This window comes from Pinus tabuliformis, chromosome 6 (genome assembly GCF_031772625.1).
Source record: "Pinus tabuliformis cultivar Carrire ecotype Pingquan chromosome 6, CPIR1, whole genome shotgun sequence".
NCBI classification, from domain to species: Eukaryota; Viridiplantae; Streptophyta; class Pinopsida; order Pinales; family Pinaceae; genus Pinus; species Pinus tabuliformis.
In genome coordinates this window covers 496,016,260-496,022,189 of record NC_142292.1, presented here as the reverse complement: position 1 = coordinate 496,022,189, position 5,930 = coordinate 496,016,260, and positions in this window count along the sequence as shown.

The window sequence follows — 5,930 nt, the reverse complement described above, 5'->3', positions numbered from 1 at the left end:
CAAATTGCGAGAATTTGGGCCAAACCATAGGTTTTGATAAGAAGTAACATCCTTTACTTTGCGAGAATGAGCAAACTGTAAGCCACAAGTGTGGTATTTACAAGTAAATTTGCAACTAAGATTGTGTGTCTAAACCACCCAAGAAAAATGGAAACTTTACCAAATAAAAATATTGTAATGGGTTAGGAATATGAGAGAATCAAATTGATTCTCTTAACTTAAACGTTGTTCATTGCACAAGACCCAAACTTAGTTAGGAAAACAATATTTATTATACCTAAATATGCAACCAAGCGGTAAAATACCGAAGTTTGGACCAAGGGATCCTTCCATGGTACCAAACATGAGATAGGAGGCCAAACCCATGCATTTGGACCAAGGAAGAGATATCCAAGGTAAAATTTCAATGCATGTTGATTCATTGTGAGCAAGATGGGTTAGGCCTTGTCTAGTTTATGCATTATCCAATCTGAATACAATGATATCATGGGGAGATGTTATTGTTATTACAAAGAGAAAAATCCATACACTATATTTAGCCACCATAACAAGAGTTGCGATTCAAATTGACCATAAAGGTAATGATATGCCATGAAGTTGATGAATAGGCACAAAATAGTAAAAGACAAAGAAAAATGACTAGTTGGGAATAGTTAAAAAACATGAGGATGCAAGTGAAAATATGCAAAGTGGGGCCACACATGGAGGAAATATGCTAGTAATAATGAAGACAAAAATGAAAATAAAGTTGTGAGCAACAACGCATATGAATTAAGCAATGTAGGGAGATGAGGGCATAATGTAGTTATAAATAATAAAACAAATGGGATGAAAAAAGTCAAAAAAAAAAAAAAAAACATACTTATACTTGTATGTTGATGATGCCATGTAGAAGCTTTAAGGAAAATGCTAAAAATGGTCTTGTTAATGTAATGTTGTTGAAGATGTAGAAACATCAAAGGTTGCTCAAGATGTCAAGCACGTTATGTTGAGGAATCAATGCTAGAAGATATTAGCGTTTGATTCCTCTTTCTTGATAATTAGTTGTGAATTATGTTTACATCTTTTACTTCTTTATTATATTATCTTTCATCAAGCAATTACCAAATTATGTGTGCGTGAAGATCACAAGAACAAGAGGCACAAGATGTAGGCACAACCAGGGAAAAACCCCTATAAGGGGAAAACCCAGTCAAGAACTCTTCCTTCAATAATTCAATTCAAGATGAGACACTTCCAAACTTAGACCTAGACAAAGACCTCCTCGAACTACCAAGTCAGCCCTTCCTCCTTGTAGATGTCCTTTACTCAACCTTCCAAGTCACAACTCTTCAAAGTGCAGCTTCAAATCATAATTTCAGCCCCAGCACCAGATTTTCAGCCCCCAGCTTCAAAACTTTGACCCTGCAGCAGAGACATAATTTCAGCCCCAACTTCAGCTCAATATCTTCGCATGTGTAAGAGAAAGGTAGCCAAAAAATTTGATTTTCCTCTTCCCAACTTCTCTCCTCCTCCTACAACTTTGCACTCTTTTCCAGTTATTGCTTGTTAGAGATCGAACTTGTTGATGATGCTCTCCAAATGAAGTCGAACTACTCAATATATAGGCTTCTTGTGAGGTCGAATTTCCCTAATCCAGGCCGACTTGTTGAGGGTAATGCTGACTTGGTGTGGATGTGACAAATTACCTTTTTTAACTTACAAATAATTACTTTTACATGATACAAACGCCCAAGAAGGGTCTAATAATAATGACAATGACTCTAATGACTCAAGACAAAACCTATAAGTCCTCAATGGAACAAGTTGTCATTGTTGCTTCATCCCATAGAAACTTTGGTATATCTTGATCAAATATCATAGTTCTTATACATTCTTCAATTGTTCTATTTTTCCTTTCTGCAACTCCATTTGGCTTGGGATTGTAGGGAACAATGAGCTCCCTCTTAATACTTGCTTCTTTACAATATGAAACTATTTATTTTCAAGTGTATTCCCCACCATTGCCAGATCTTAGAGGTTTTATCTTTCTTTCAGTTAAGGTTTCCATTTCAGATCTAAACTCCTTGAATTTTTCAAATACTTTGTCCTTTGTCTTGAGAAGGTAAAGCCATGTCTTCCTAGAGTGATCATCAATGAAGGTCACATAATAAAGATGGCCTCCAAGTGCTTTGTTAGACATAGGCCCAAACACATTGGAATGAATGAAGTCTAATATTTCCTTAGACATTGTATTACTGCTTGTGAAAGGCTTCCTTGTATTCTTTCCCAAAGCACATCCCTTGCAAACTCATTCACGGTCTTCCTTGATGTTAGGGATGCCATTTACCATTTGATTGAGAGAGGGAATGATCTTGTAATGTATATGCCCATATATTCTATGACATAGTTCGATAGGATTGATTTCCATGTGAACTAGGGCTTGAGGAGATGGTGTTATAACTCTATATAGTCTTCCTTCATGAACTCCAATAACCTTCACTTTTTCAATGCTTGAATCCTTTCCCCAAACCAAAACTTTACCATCTACAAAGGCAACCCTATCTCCTTTATCTTCTAAACAAGAAATTGAAAGTAAATTCTTTTTCAAACCTGGAACATAAAGTATATTGTTGAGGTGTAGCTTTGCTCCATTTTCTAGCTTCAAAGATGTAGATCCAAGGCCCTTGACTGCATAACTGTTGTTGTCTCCTAGCTCCACTGCATGAGATGATTGTTCCTTTGATAGAGTATGAAGTTGTCTGCTTTCCCCTATCATATATCTTGATGCTCCAATATAAATGATCCATGCATTGTCATCATCAAGAGTACTTGTAAGTTCAACCAAGAACCCTTCGCTTTTGACTTTCTTAGATAAGTTGTAGATGATTTTTCCAATCCAGCTTCCTGCAATTCTTATGATATTGAACCCCATCTTAAAGTAACTTGTCATAGAGGGAGTAACATTTTCTTCCAAGCCAATAAAGTGATGTCCAACCTTCTTTGACCTTAGATCTGATACCATGTTGATAAATCAATGGTAGTAGATATTAAGGTTTGATTCCTCTTTCTTGATAATTTCTTATGAATTATGTTGGTCTCTTTAACTTCTTTATTATATTATCTTTCATCAAGCAATTACCAAATTATGTGTGTGTGAATATCACAAGAACAAGAGACACAAGATGTAGGCGCACAACCAAGGAAAAACCGTTATAAGGGGAAAACCCAATCAAGAACTCTTCCTTTAGTAATTCAATTCAAGATGAGACACTTCCCGGCTTCTTAGACCTAGACAAAGACCTCCTCCAACCACTAAGTCAACCCTTCCTCCTTGTAGATGTCCTTTACTCAGCCTTTCAAGTCACAACTCTTCAAAGTGAAACTTCAGATCAGAATTTCGGTCCCAGCAATAGGTTTTCGCCCCCAACTTCAGAACTTCAACCCTGCAACAGGAACAAAATTTCAGCCCTAGCTTCAGCTCAATATCTTTGCACGTGTGAGAGAAAGGTAGCCCAAAAACTCGTTTTTCCTCTTTCCAACTTCTCTCCTTCTTCTCCTGTAACTTCACACTCTTTTTGAATTACTGCTTCTTAGAGATTGATTTGGTTGATGATGCTCACCAAATGAAGTCGAATTGCTCAATACATAAGCTTCTTGTGAGGTCGAATTGCCCTAATCTAGGCTGACTTGTTGAGGGCAAAGCCGACTTGGTGTGGAGGTGACGAATTACCTTTTTTGACTTGAAAATAATTTTTTTTACATGATACAAAAGCCCAAGAAGGCTCTAATAGAAATGACAATGATTGTAGTGACTCAAGACAAAACCTAGAAGTCCTTAATGGGGACTTTGACCTAGAAAACATTGACCCAACCATGAAACCCATGATTTAATAAGTCATTTTTCTTTAATAATAAAATTTTATTTTGACATCTACAATTATGAAGACCAAAGCTAGTTACATTATTTAACACATTAGACCAAGTTGATCTCAACTAAGAGTCTACATATCTTAACAATATATCCCATTCCTATACCAAGATATGTGGCATCATTGGCTAATCCATTTGTATATCAACCTTTTGTTCTTGAAGTCCTCTAAAAACCTTCTTGTAGAAAGTCATATGTATGGATGCTCCATTGTCCACACACCATCTTACACTAGAAATGGTGTCAGCAAAAGGCACGATACAATGGAGAAGATGGTCTCAAGCTTAAGTATGTTAACTCATTTTCTCTATCTAAAGTTTATACACATGCATATTGTTTCTAGTGTTTTTTATTCTTTTCCTTCTTCTTCATGGGACACCAAGATGCATAGCGGCTCATCTTGTGAAGCTTGAAACACTTACATCACTTAAGTCTTTATTTCTGTGAAGAGATGAAGAAGAGAATGTTCCTTGTCACCCTTCTTGGGTCCTTCTTTCCTCTTTTCCTCACGCTTCCAATGAGGGGTGTGTGTTGAGATTCTTCTTCCTTAGATATTAATGTTTGTTGACTTGTTTCGACCTCGACAAAAGCATCCCAAAGCTTTGAAAACCAATTCATTGCAATAGGTATCAACTCAACATTTCCAAGCTTCGTACCAATGGCCATGTGTTGATCTCTTAACCTAATGATCTGGAGAAGCTCACTAGAAACTATGTCTATATTACTCATGTGAGGATAAGTGCATTGGCTCTTCAAGAGCAACTTCCCAACATGCAGAGATGTAAATGCTACACACATCTCATATGTTATCTTCCATACAATTAGGGGTCAAATGGTTTTTCATTGTATCTAGGATGATTCTCTTTGCCTTGCTCTCTCAGATTGCACTAAGCCATCATGTTGCCCTTGTAGTAACCATGGATTTCCTTCTACTATTTCCCAAATATTAGTCTCCTCCATGAGCATCTACAATCCAAACCTCAAAAAGTGAAGTCGAAAGCACCCTTCAACTTATCACTTATTTTGAGCCCCAATGTGGATGCTAGTCCTACAATCCCTTGAACAACATTTTTAACAAAACAAATCAGCAATAAAATAGCTCAAATCAACAACCTCTCAAAGGTTTAGAAACACCCCAATCTTTAGAGCAACTATGGCGTCAAACCCTAGACTTTTCATAGATCTCAACACTAATCTCTAACATGGATCTCTCCAATCGTTGGAGTCTTCTAGGCATCATGTCCACTGAAATCCTTCAACAACTCCCTCTCACCAGAAACAACCTTCTCCATATACAGATCCTAGTAGACTTCAAGTGTAGAACTCTAATACTATGTGGTAATTTTACATCCACATGATACACAAATAGTTTTTCAGGAAAGAAAAACCAAACAGGTTTTCTATTAATGAAAAGCCAGTTTACATATGTTTGATAAACATGATATATTGGATGCATGTCCATTCCAAAAAACCATGGATACATCAACATTTTGAGAGCAAACATATGCCTCAGATTGACATCAAGTAAACATAAATAGGGCATAAAAGACTATATCAATTATATCTCTAATATCAAAACCATATATAACATTCTATCACAAAAAACTATATAAAGAGCATTCTTCAGATCATCTAAAAGCATAAAAAATAAAAAGATCTCAGACAAAAGGAATAGTCCCATAACTATGCAACTCTCCCAAAATATAAGCCTTACAATGTATCTCCCTTGTCAACATAGAGAGACCCTTTTTAGATTGGGCGTCAACAATAGAGTTATGTTCTTTGTGCACATGGGCAAAAGAAACTAGTTGAAATAAGCCCCTTCGACTCTATGATCCTGCGCAACCAATTGCCTAAGAGGGGAGGTGTGAAAGAAGATCGTTGATCCAGTCAATTGTGACCCGCGATTCACCAAATACATACACCGAATCTATATGAAGCCACCTGGGGAAGTACAATAAACCCCAAAGAGCTAAAACCTCAGCCTTGGAATTTGACCCAGATCCATTGTTCCAACAGA